Source organism: Castor canadensis, chromosome 5, assembly GCF_047511655.1.
Source record: "Castor canadensis chromosome 5, mCasCan1.hap1v2, whole genome shotgun sequence".
Classification (NCBI taxonomy): domain Eukaryota; kingdom Metazoa; phylum Chordata; class Mammalia; order Rodentia; family Castoridae; genus Castor; species Castor canadensis.
This window is the reverse complement of record NC_133390.1, coordinates 134,996,265-135,009,357: the sequence shown is the minus strand read 5'-3', so window position 1 is coordinate 135,009,357 and position 13,093 is coordinate 134,996,265. Positions and strand designations below refer to the sequence as shown.

Genomic DNA, 13,093 nt, shown 5'->3' with positions numbered 1-13,093 from the left:
GAGAGTAAGTAGGATTGTCCAACTGGCATCTGGAATGAAGGAACACAATCCAATATACAAACTCTTCCTCCTCCTCTAGATGACTTCTCCGGCCCTACAAAGGTTGCCCTGATTCTAATCAAGGTATTCTTTGGTATTGATATTTCTGAAGAACAACAAACCATTTGAAGAAGTTGTGTGACCTCAGAAGTCCCACTCTCTTTTCCTAGGCCTTCCTTTCATGTTTCCCCATTTCCTAGCTGTGTAATCCTAGGCTTGATGGCCAATCTCTCTGGGCTTCTGTATCATTCTGTATGAAGTCAGGATCATCACACAAATATTGGGGGGTTATTTTGAGTACTGAGTTACATAAAGTAGACTATGTGTCCTTACTTGTGACCCTTTGTTTCCAGAGCATTTATGCAATGATTCTCAAAGGCACTTTTGTCTTGCTTTATCTAGCCATTAAATAAGGATTCAGGCTTCCCAGTCTCCCTTTTCCACTTATTTCCCAGTATCTCCTGGCGACCAACACTTGGACTCACTTGAGATCATGGGGGCAATTACTAACATGGCCCCTCCACTTGGAGTCCAGGTTACAGCCAGCTTATCCCACAGAGCAAAGCTGGGACTTGATTGCCTCAGTGTCAACCCTGCTAACCCTGCTGTACCTTGTCTTTGTTCCCTTCTGGGACCTACTTTGAAATGGTCAGCCCTTTGTGTCTTGGGTCTCTACTTCCCCCACCACATGTTTCTCACTCTGATTCTCTTATTCCTGAGCTAGACTCCCAGCCACACTTCTCTCCCTCTAGTCTGGCTTGCTAGTGCCTGCCTAGTTTCCCTTTTCAGTCTCCAGTTCTCAGAGCTGATTCCCACTGAGACTTCATAATTGCAACTCCAAGAATTCAGAGTCCTGGACACCTGGGCCAGAGAAGTGTCTTAGAGTACTAATATTTGATCTAACCTCAGTATGAGAATCCCCTCAGGTAGACAGCCTTATCCTAGGCTAAGTTATAATAAATCAAGATTCAAAAATAAGTAAATATTTAAAAAACTTGTGCTTCAGTGAGGAATGCAAACACATAAACATATTTACACAGTACAGAATGATTGTACCTCCTGAAGGGTGTATTCGACCAGGTTATGGTCAAACAGGCCCCTGACAGGCACCCTCCTTACACTGGGATATGGCTTAGTCCATTTTCGGGTGTCTAGGGTTGCTAAAACATTCTTCCTGGTTTTAAACACATCTTCCTTCTTCCCCCTATTGGATTTAGAGTTTAAGCCCAAATTAATCTAATATCTGATTCCATTCTTATCAGCTATGTGACGTTGAACAAGTCTTTCAAACTCTCTGGGCCTCAGTTTGCTCAGTTGCAAAGTGATAATGACCAAACCTACCTGGATGTAGTGTATTATGTGAGACAACATGTGCTACTCTATACAATGGCTTTAAATATTTCTCAATTCGGGTATCTTCTCTTTCTTTTCTAAGCTGAGAATCTGACTTTATTTCCTTAGACCTCAATCCCTTCCAGCCTTTGCCACTAGCCTCCCACCTCTACCAGAGATGCCAGTGATCCTTCAAATGTGTAATCCTGTAAACCCTTCTCAGTTCTCTCAAGATCTTCTGAAATTGGCAGTCTGTCTTTCTTTTAAAAGTCTCCTCTCTTCATTTCTACATCATGCTCTTGAAATTCTCTTCTTTCTTCCTTTCTGAAAGATTTAGTCACTGTCATGGCTACTCTTCCTCAGCCCTTCCTCCATCATCTGCTCCTCTCTCAACTCTTTGATCTTGTTCTGGTAATGATGGTGGTGCTAAAAGTCACTGAGTTCACACTCAGCAACAGGCATTGTTCACGCAGATGTGGGTGTGTGTGTGTGTCATGTGCCCAAGGTTGGTCACTCAGAGAGGGTAACTAACAAATCCATGCTGTCTCTTAACTAGTTGTCTCTGAGTCCTCATCCATAACCAAGGTTCTGTTGACACCTGCTATGTTATGATACCTCATGACCTAACTATTAATGCCTTCAGCACCTCTTCACTTGGATAGCCTGCAGCACCCCAAGATGAATGTGGACTCATTTTCTTTCCCTTCAAACCCACTCCACCCTGTCTTCTCCCATCTCTCTCAAGTCAGACACCTGGAAGTCATCTGCCCTCCACATCTCTGGCTTCTCACAGTCAACCAAGCAAGTGCTACCACCTGATTGTTCCTTGCTCCTGTCCTCTACTGTTAACCACTCAGCTATTATCTCAGTTCCCACAAGCTTCATTTCTTGCCTGATTTTTACATGTCTCTTTGCTGTTCTGCTGCCTCCAATAAGCTCACGTAAAATTTACTGGCCTGTCTGGTGCCCAAGTGCTTTTTCTAAAATCCTGTGCTCCTTGCTGAAGATCTTTACCTGTTAATCATTGCCTTCAAGATAACATCCACATTCTTTTGGGTCTAATCCCAGCCCACTTATCAGCAGTCCTTCTCAAGTCTCATCCTTCAAGACTCTGGCTTCAACCTCTGCTCCAGAATAACTGGATTGCTCGAGTTCTGTGGATAATTTAGAAAATGACCAGAATTGGGTGCTCGCTAGGAGCTATACAAATTCATAGGGAGGCAACTGAAGTTCAACCAGGTTCAACGTCATTTTGTCTAGCTTTCAAATCCATGCTCTTCACTGCCACACCTTGGGAAACTGACTGATTGTTCAGTGTGGACCACCTCCTACATCCTCCCCAGATCCCTCTCAGTTGGCTGGCTACTTCAGGACTTGGTCCTGAAACCTCCAAGGCCAGATACATGGTAGAAAGTCAATGAACAAAACATAAGTGGATAAACAATGAATAAGAAGAAAAATATCCAGCATTTTTGAAGTATATACAAAACACCAGGCAATTGAGCTAAGCATTTGACATAGAATATCTTTGTTTTAAGATGAAGTTTCACTCTGTTGCCCAGACTAGTGTCAAACTCATCATGAGCTCAAGCACCACTCCTGACTCATCTTTCCAAGTAGCTGGGGCTATAGGTGTGTACCACCACACCTGGCTTGAATTATCTTCTTTAAATTGTTCATAATAAAAAACTTAGAGGATAAGGAGTTTTCCTATCTACCTTTTGCTGATGTAAAAGCAAAAAAAAAAAATCTGAGAGGTTAAGCTATTCATTTGTCCCCCAACTATGGTGAAAAGGATTGGAATTTTAAACTAGTTTGGCTGGCACCAAAATGTGGATTTTTAGTATGCAACTGCCTTTCCAAAGAATGAAGCTTCTTTTTTATATTATTTTTTAACATTTTTATTAGTATATAATAGTTATGCAGAGGGTTTCATTGTGACATTTCCATGTATACATATATTGTACCATGGTTTGGTTCACCCGTCCATTATTTTCCCTCCTACTCCATTCCTTTTCTTAAAATAACTTCAATAAGGTTCAATGTTCCATATTTATACATGTATAGAAAGTAATCAGCCATATTCATCCTCCTTTACCCTCTTCATTTACTTCCCTCATCCTGATAGTGCCCTTTCCCTTAACATGACCTATTTTACAATCCTGTCCTTCAGTGTTTAAGTGTCTGTTCAGTGGGGATTTTTCCTTAATATTTTACCTGTAAATACTGTGCTTAAATCAGTCTAACCCCCTTCCACTGCTCTCCCTTCCCATTTTCTCCCTACTCTGTAATGTTCAAGAGTTTTCAGTGTTTCGTTGTGTCTTGTTCCTACACAGATATGATGTATTTCATTATTCTCTGGCATTCTTTTCTTCTTTTCCTTTTCCTTTAGTCTCCTCTAACTGTCCTAATTTTGGAAACATATTCTGTATATATTTGTACACACATATGATAATGCCTATATTTTCATTGAACCTATCTTCCACATATGAAAAAAAACATGCAACCTTTGTCTTCCTGAACCTGGCTAACTTCACTTGAAATGATGTTCTCCAGTTATAAAGAATGAAGCTTCTTTATTGCTCATCAGACATGAAGTCAGGGTCTTATTCTCCTGCAGGTCAAACCCAGCAAGATCATTCTAGTTCTTCTTTGTTTTGTCAGTATCCTTCTTTTAAAATATCACACAAAAAGCTGGGTGTGGTGGCACACATCAAAAATCCCAGAACTAGGGAAGTGGAGGCAGGAAGATCATGAGTTTTAGGCCAACCTGAACTACTTGGAGAGACCCTATCTTAATAATCCCAGCACTGAGGAGGCTGAGACAATGAGACCAGCCTGAGCTACATAATCTCAAAACAAAAACAAAAGCAAAAAAATTTTTTTAAAAAGAAAAACAAAAATTTAATAGAAATTCAAGCACAGTCCAATCAGTATGGAAAACAGTAGGACTAGCACCTCCTTCAATCAGGACACCACAGTTTGAACCTATTTTAACAGCTCAGACCCAACTGCTGGTACTTAGTGAGCATGCAGTGCACCTTAACGTCTAAGTCTTTCTCAAAAAAACTAAGCCAGAGCTGGGGGTGTAGCTCAGTGGTAGAGCACTTGCCTAGCATGTGTGGGGCCCTGAGTTCCATCCCAATATTGCAAAACACAAAACTAAACAAAACAAAGAAACAACAAAGAAATGGAGCCAGGTTTTGTTAATCTTTTATTCCTTGGACTTCTTTCAGTTGAAGACTCTACCATTTGTAAAATGATATTATCTCAATATTATCTTTGCAGGAAAACATCATCAACAATAAAATGACTGTGTAGAAATGGATACAAACTAAATCTGTACTTCACACCATGGACAAAAACAAACTCAAAATAGATTACAGATATAAATATAGAATTGCAGAACTTCTAAAAGAAAACATTGTGACTTAATGTTAGACAAAATTTTTTAAACATGACACCAAAAACATAGCACATGAAACATTGATAAATTGGACTTCAATATTAAGCACTTCTACCTTTAGAATGACATTGTTAAGAAAATGAAAAGGTAAGGCACTGGTAGGGAGGGGGCAATATTTGCAAAACATATATCAGCTAGAGAATTTATTCAGAATTAAAAAAAACCCTTAAATTCCATAAGAAAACAAACAACCCAATAAAAATCTAAACAGATACTTCACCAAAAAAGCTCTCTGGGCACATAGCTTAGAAAAAGATGCTCAACATCATTTGTCACTAAGGAAATTTGAATTTAAACTACCATGAAATACAAATATGCTCATACTACAATGACTAAAAAGTGCTAAAAATAGTAAGATAGGGAACTCCTAAGCATTGCTGGAGGGAGTGCTAAGTGAGTTCAGCAACATCAAAAAAACAGTTTTTCAGTATCCCAAAAATCTTATTCCTAACTATTTGCCCAGGAGAAATGAAAACATAAGTTCCCACAAAAATCTAAACATGAGTGTTTATAATGGTTGTATTCATAATCACCGTAAAATTAAGCAACACAAATGTCCTTGAAAGGATGAATTGATGAAAATTCTATCCTGCAATGGAATACTGTGCAGCAGTAAAAAGGAGCTGACTCCTAATCCATGGATTACTTCAAATGCATTCAATAAGCAAAATAGCCAGACACAGAAAGGCTACATAAATATGACTCCATTTCCATGACATGTTGGAAAAGGCAAAAACTGTAAGGATAGAAGACTGGTCCATGACTATCAGGCACTGAGAAGAGAGGTTTGCTTACTTAAGATACAAGGTACCTGTTAAAAGTCCTGGGAATCTTGCTTTTGCTGTTGGTTATGCTAAGTCTCATGAAACTGTACAATAAAAAGGATAAACTTTAGTGGATGTAAATTATACCTCTCTAAAAAGCATGTTCTTATACAGGGAAACTAATAGTGGAGAAAAAAACATGGTGATAATTAGACAGGTAGATCTACTATTTCTGAATAGTCTACCTGTTAACCACTAGATGCACCTGAGATTGTTATGGATAGCTAAAGTGAGGAAACAGAAGTCAGGAACTTTTTAAGTGGCTCTACTCTTCAAAATCATCATTATGATAAAATACCAGGTTGTGGGCAGGTAAATGTTCCAGATTAAAGACAGCCACAAAGACATGACAACAGGTATTGAGAGGAAATGCTAAGTAGTCCACTACTTAATGCTATAATCAGAAGGCTGATGGCAGATTAGAACAAAACACGGTCAATGCAAATTTACTGAGGTTGACAACTGTGCTCTCTTTCTATAAAAATATCTCTATTTTTAGAAAAAATATGTAGAAATATTTAGGGCCAAAGAGCCATGATGTGTTCGACTTACTTTAAAGTGCTTCAGGAAAGAAATATTATTTATCCAAAATATTATGGTTAAATTGTTACCATTGAAATTATTAGATTGAAATTATCTCAAAATGAAAATCTTTTGAAAACATAATCTTGCAAGCATGTCACTGTAAACATATGTTCAACGTTGTGAGCATTGTTTAATTACAGAAGGTAGGGAGCAGGAAAAAAAAAAGAAAAACATGGTTTTCCAAGCCCCGCAAAAACCCTCTATAGACTGGATCCTTATGAAAATGTCAGCTCTAAATATCACTTGACAGGTGTTTTTCCCAGGCTTTTTATTGGGACAGACATCAAGTCGACTTCCTCGTTCAGACAATGTCTTTTGTGGTGGGGCAAGTCCCCTGCAGACACAAACCTGCCAATCATTTCCAACAGGCAATCTCCATTTTCCCCAGGATTCTTCCAGCAAGCACTGAACACGTACTGCCTTCATTCATGTTAACGTTTTCCTCTTCTCCTGTTCAGCTGGACTGAGTCCCTTCTGTATACAGTAAGCCATCCTGTTCTTTGGTGACCCCAGAGAGTCCCATGACGTTCTCCTCCCATCATCGCACTAGAATACCCAGGGTGGAGAGAAGTGCATAGATTATAAGAAGGAGGAAGAATTTAATCCAAGTCTTTGCCTGCTATAATAGATGCCTTGGGAAGAGGGATACAACAACTCAAACAAAGTTAAAGATATGGATGAATTTCTACTCTTATAAAACCACCAAATCTCAGAGGACTGATACACTAAGTATTTAATTATCATACTCACATAGGTCAATATAGACTGGGTGAATATCCTCCAAGGGATGACTCAGAGTTTCAGGTTCCTTGAAGTTTGGGTCATTGCCATCCTCAACACAGGTTCTGCCCAGTGGCCACTGCTGGAGAAGAAAGAAGAAATGATGCATGAAGAGTTTTGCATCCTACATGTATTCCACAGAGGTCTCCATTGCATAGTCCACATCATACAATGTGGCATCAACAGCCCTTTATCAAGAAGTGGGGCCTAGGAGAATGGGGTTTAGCTCAGTGGTAGACCACTTGCCTGGCATGCGTGAGGCCCTGGGCTCAATCCCTACCACCAGAAAAGAGGTGGGTCATGCATCCTGCCCCCTGGAACAGGGCTGAAACTTTAAACTAACTTTAAGCAGTAAACATAGTGGAAGTGACCCCACATGACTGCAAAAGCTAGGTTATAAAGGACACTATAGCTTCAGCCTTGCTCATTGTTTCTCCACCAAGACCAACTGGCCTTCAAGCCTTCCAGAGGACACCCTGGACATGATGAAGTAGAAGCAGGGGCTCTAACTGTACGGAAAGGATGAGCTGAGGAGCTGGGACTGGTCAAGTGCAAACTGAGGCCCAGCTAAGCAGGAGCTTAGGGAACAACTACACAAACTCTTTCTCCTTTACTCCCTGACTTTCTATTGATAGCTTCTATTGACTGAACCAAACAGGAAATCAAAGAACACAGCAGCCTGGCTCATTCAGTCCACAGGATCAACCTCCCAGGGACAGAGAAAGATGATAAAGGTGGAGAGTAGCTCTAGAGATAGAAATATAAGCATCCTGCCCATTCAAAACCATCATCATATTTATCATTATCATCATCACCACCACCATCATCACTATCACCTCTATCATTATCATCACCTTTACACTACACCAAATGTGCAATGCACACTGTATTGAATTTGCAAAACAATTCCTTATGCTTCCCTTCTTTCCTTCTCAGAATATCTCCCCTGAAGTATCTCTTGCATTTAGCCCAGAACTGTACATATAACTGGTGATCAGTATAATTCCACAAATGTTTCATAACATCTACTTTTTTTCAAGGCTCCAGGCTAGAAACATGGGGATAGAGAACAAAACTCCAAGATGAATATGTCAGGCTTCGGAAGCAAGATACAAAGTGCTAGCTGGGCTGGATCAGAAAAGACTCCTGGAGGCTGTGGTGCTCAAGGTTGGCCTTAGGTGAGGCTAGATCTCAGCAGGTGCATTTGGGAGAAAGGGTCTTCCATGTCCCAGGAAATACATGAAGAAAAGATCTGAAGAAGAGAAAAATAGCACATTCTGGAACAGAAAATATTTCAGTTTTACTAGTACGTAGAACCTACAGAGATAAATTGAAAAAGTAAAGTGGCTGTATTGTGGTCATTCTTGAAAGCTAAGACAAGGCATTTGTACTCAGCAGCACAGGGGAGTCACCAATGGGTTTTAAGCACAGGAAGAACATATTCTAATTGCTCTTCAAGAATGTCTAGTTTACAACAATAGATAGGATAAATAGACTGAGCACAGACACTAAGTGGGGAATTATTTATGGAGTCATTGCTCTAGTAATCTCACTTTTAGAGTGGGAACAGAAATAGCAGAAATGGTGTGGCAACAGGTTAACAGGGTGAGACCCAAGATAGTTAAAAAAAAAAATGGCCTTCTTTGTGTTTTCTGAGCAGAATGTACGAGGTGTGCCATCTCAAAACCAGCTGCTACCCTGTCCTTTTGATAGAAGTCACTACTCTTCACTGTGGCCTAGCTGATGTCTGATAAGTATTGTTAGTGTGCAAAAAGGCTTTACTTCATAATGTTTTATTTATAGCAAACTGAGTCTGAAAATTTTAGGAACACAGTCTCGTTGTAGGTGGATTTTGTTAACTGTAATTGTTGTGACCCAGAGCCATGGGTTTTTTAACCCCAAATTATCCACATGGTGTGTATTATTAATCCTTTGAACTGTGTAGAATAAGTCTTTGTGAGAAAAGGACTGTGAAGTCAGAACAGTGAGGCACTTGTGGGTACACTAGATAGATTCTGTCAGTATTGTGATTCTGTACAGGGTTTTTTTAAAATAACATTCATAAAGCTTCTTTTTAAAAAATATCTTAACATACATACTACTTGGTTGCCACTTATATAAAAGAAATATATTTGTGTTTTATATGAAAACACAAATGCAAGAGTGCAATTTTTAAAATCTAGAAGTTAGAAATTCTTCTTTGGAGGAAAATGAACTGATCCAAAACATTCAGTCCTATTAAAATTTTTATGTTTTGAGACCGATATATAAATATGAAATAAACTGTGCCAATTTTCCTGGTAAAGTGAGAAACGGTTAACATTTGGTTTTATTTATTCTACTCAGCAGTTTTTAAAGGCACACTATTTTTTCTTTTTAATTTTTCTCAAAATTGTCATTTAATTTTTAAATTGTCACTTATTTAAGATGAAAATAGGATTTGAAATAGTTGCTTTTGCATTTAAAATATATAATTTATGAGTTAAAATTATTTTCCTTTTTTTAACAAGTGGAAGTAAATTCATTTGTCTTACATAAATAATTTTCAGCCTTCCTGAATACCTTAATTGTAATTGTCAGTGTTACACTGGTCAGTATGTGGAAACACATTGTTCTACCCTGCTACTTACATTTATTTGAAAGTGAACTTAATATTGATGAGGAATTTACTAAAAATATATTGTATTTCTTTTGATGTTACAAACAGTTGCACATGTAAAACTGGTTTCTTAAAACATGCTACATGTCCAAAAATAAAGATGAGAATGACATTTTGACAAAAAAAAAAAAAAATGGCCTTTCCTGCAGTCAGTCACCACTGGACATGGGTTTCCATCTGCTCAACATTCACAAGTATTTATGCAGTGACTGCTCTGTGCCAGATATTGCCTTTGACTATGTGGGCACAGCAGGAAACAAGACAGATAAAGTGGCATAAAAGAAGAGAGTGCCACTGGAATTCAGGGAATTCAGGTCTCAGAGCTGGTACACTGGTTTTCCTCTGCTTAGGATACTCTTCCTTTTCTTTCCTTTGCCCAGAAAACTCTTAGTCATCCTTCAAAGCCAGCTGATTTCCCCAATAATTTAGTTACTTGTCCCTGATTCTCCCATTGCACATTCTTCTGGTAACTTCTCTGACCAACAACCAGAATTTCAAGGCATAAGAAAAACTTTCAGAAAAAGGACCTTGGCAGTTTTGTAGACAATATTAGGTGGAACCACGAGCAACGTCATATCAGCAAGTTAAAAATCTGCAAAACAGCAGCAATTTATCATTGCTGAAACTCATTATTCATCCTGACAGTTTGTTGAATAGAGGACCCACACATCATCCTAAGGGAATCCTGGAGAGGAGGCTGTTGCCCCTGAATGCAGTCCCTGGGCTCTCTGGGCAGTCCTCAGTCTTGGCCTTCAGTTCTTACTCACTGGACGAAGGCAGTAAGTGTGTGAGTGTTGGTGGGGAGCAGGGATCCTGGGACAGGAGGAATTAGCATGGCCTTTGGGGTCAAGCTGACTTAGGTTGGAATTGAGGCTTTTCCACTGCAGCCTGGAGGCCTTGGACAAGGATCAAAGCTGGCCAGAGCCTGGCTTTCTTTTGTGTTCAAGAGGAGCAGCAAAGGCTGGCCCTCTGGTTCCTGGGAGTCCTGAGTGGTGCAGTGAGTAGAAATCTCTTGGCACCTCACAGGCATTTCATTGCCAGTACATTTTTATTGGGGTCAAATAAATTAACATGACTAGCAAGAGCACACATCAAGTTGGAAGACAAGCAGCAAGAACTGTAGGCACTGGGTGTGTGTCAAGGAAGGAGGGAGGGAGGGGGGGATTCCGGAGGTAGGGGAGCCTGAGGGGAACTATCTCCTGAATGTGGTCTCCCCTATGACCCACCAGGCAAAAATGAACTAAAAGCACAGGGAAGTTTCATTCATTCATTTATTCAACAAATATGTATGTACCTACTGTGTGCCAGGCACTGTTTACAATAGTGACTAAAATGCAGACAACCCTTGTTCTCTGGAAACTTCCATCCTAGTGAGAGAAAGCAGATGAGAACCAAATACAGAAGCAAAATATCAGTCACAAGTGTTGTGGGGACCAATGCGGCATGGGAGTTGAGGCGACTGGAGACAGGATTGTGTGACCTCCCTTGGCCGACTTAGGGTTCCCAGGACACTTCTTTGCCTGAAGAACATTCTCATGGAAGCAGCCAATGCAAAGACTCAAGCCAGTCCTTCCTTCTTGGTCATGATTTGTACCAGGCCTTGACAGGGTGGAAAGGAGCACAGAGAAATAATAACTAGGGAATTGTGGTACAGGGTCCCTGTTAGTCCCAAGGGACACATTCCAAGACCTTCAGTGGATGACTGAAACCTCACAGCATATTGAACTCTCTACATTGTGGCTTCCCCGATACATACATACCTATGATAAAGTTTAAAGCAGGTATAGTAAGAAAGTCACAATAGTAGCTCTAAATAAAATAGAACAATTACAACAATATGCTCTAATAAGGTTTTTTTTCCAGTACTGGGGATGGAACCCAGGGCTTTTGTTCATACTAGACAAGTGCTCTACCACCAAGCTACATCCCCAGCCCTGTAATTAGTTTTAAATAACTTACTAATCATTTGATTTTGGAATTTTCCATTTAATATTTTCAGACCACAGTTGACTGAGGGCAACTGAGGGAAAAACTGTAGATAAGGGAACACTGCTGTGTTTCCTAAACTACTTGTATGCAGAGAGAACTTCCAAATACCACAGATACCCACAGCTGGTAACAGTGCTGGTCCTGAGCCTAGGTGATCACCAAGGACAGAATGCAGATGGGAGTCCTTCAGGCAGGAGCAAAGGATCCCAGTATGTGCACATGACAGGAAGTGATAGGTGTGAGATGAAAGGTTCTGGAAGTGAAAGGGAAGCAGGAATGGAGTGATCCATGGCTTAGCCATAGGGACTGTCTTCCATTGCACTTTGGTCTACAGTTCTTGGTCCTATGTCTGATGACAGAGACATCTCTGATGGCTTCTTGCAGACCCTTTCTGGGGGAACACCCAAGACTGAGGACCAGGGCACCCCTAGCCAGCTGGAGCAGGCTCTGCCTGACTGCCCCTACTCCAAAGCTTGCTTCCTTCATCCCTGCTTCACTGGAGGCATCTAGAGAGCACAGATGAACTCACTGTTCCCAGCTTCCACCTTTTCTCTGTCCTGCCCTAACCCCTCACTCATCCTGACATCAAGACCCAGGGCAGCTCCAGCCTGGCTCTGCCATCTTCCCTCAAGCCCGCCACTCAGTCCACCTGAGTTGCTTAGACTGTGGTCTAGGCACTTCACCTGACAGCAGCCACACAGACTGTCCATGCTCTGGCTCCCTCTTTTATAAATTGGAAACAATCCCTCTTTGTGAGCTGAAATGGAAAACTCCAGCATATGACTAGAACAAACCAAGTGCTTAACAAACATGGTCTTTCATGACTGTTGTTGGAGTTATTGAATTACTTGGGGTCCCTGCACTGGTGCTTCCACTCATGCACCTGGGTCACACATTGTGCCCATCTCTCCACTTGGCTGATCTTCATTTTTTTATTTTTGGTGGGACTAGGGTTTGAATTCAGGACTTCCCACATGCAAAGCAGACACTCCACTGCTTGAGCCATACCTCCAGTCCATTTTGCTCTGGTTATTTTGGAGATGAGATCTCCTGAACTATTTGCCCTGGCTGGCCTTAACCCTCCATCTTCTGGATCTGAGCCTTCCAAGTAGCTGAGATTATAGGTATGAGCCCCTGGTGCCCGGCTTGATTTTTATCTTCAACTGAAAGACAGTCTTCCTGGCTCTCCAACTTTATCTGAATGCCTTCCTTTGGTTCTCTTGGGTATCTGGCCACCCCTGTATACTAACACATTACAAATGATAATTGAAATGACCTCTTTATATATCTCAGGATATAATTCCAGAAGATGAGGAAATGTGTTTTACTCATCTTTGTATCTCTATCATGGAACATGTTGAGTTGTATCAAGAAATGCAGAAAGATGGACAGAGAGACAGAAAGAGCTACTGAAATTCT

At 40.5% G+C, this 13,093-nt stretch overlaps 1 long non-coding RNA gene across 6 annotated transcripts in view; it reads right to left on the bottom strand.

The window, feature by feature from the left end:
- Positions 1-4,568: 4,568 nt before the first annotated feature.
- LOC141423343 (uncharacterized) overlaps positions 4,569-13,093 on the bottom strand; it is a 36,672-nt gene continuing 28,147 nt past the window's right edge. For 5 of the 6 annotated variants that reach the window (XR_012448131.1, XR_012448133.1, XR_012448135.1 and 2 more), the window contains 2 exons: positions 6,997-7,108; positions 4,569-6,792 (listed from right to left, as the gene is read on the bottom strand). This is a non-coding gene — a long non-coding RNA (uncharacterized lncRNA). The remainder of the gene's footprint in view (positions 6,793-6,996; positions 7,109-13,093) is intronic. The other variant, XR_012448136.1, reaches the window with a different exon arrangement.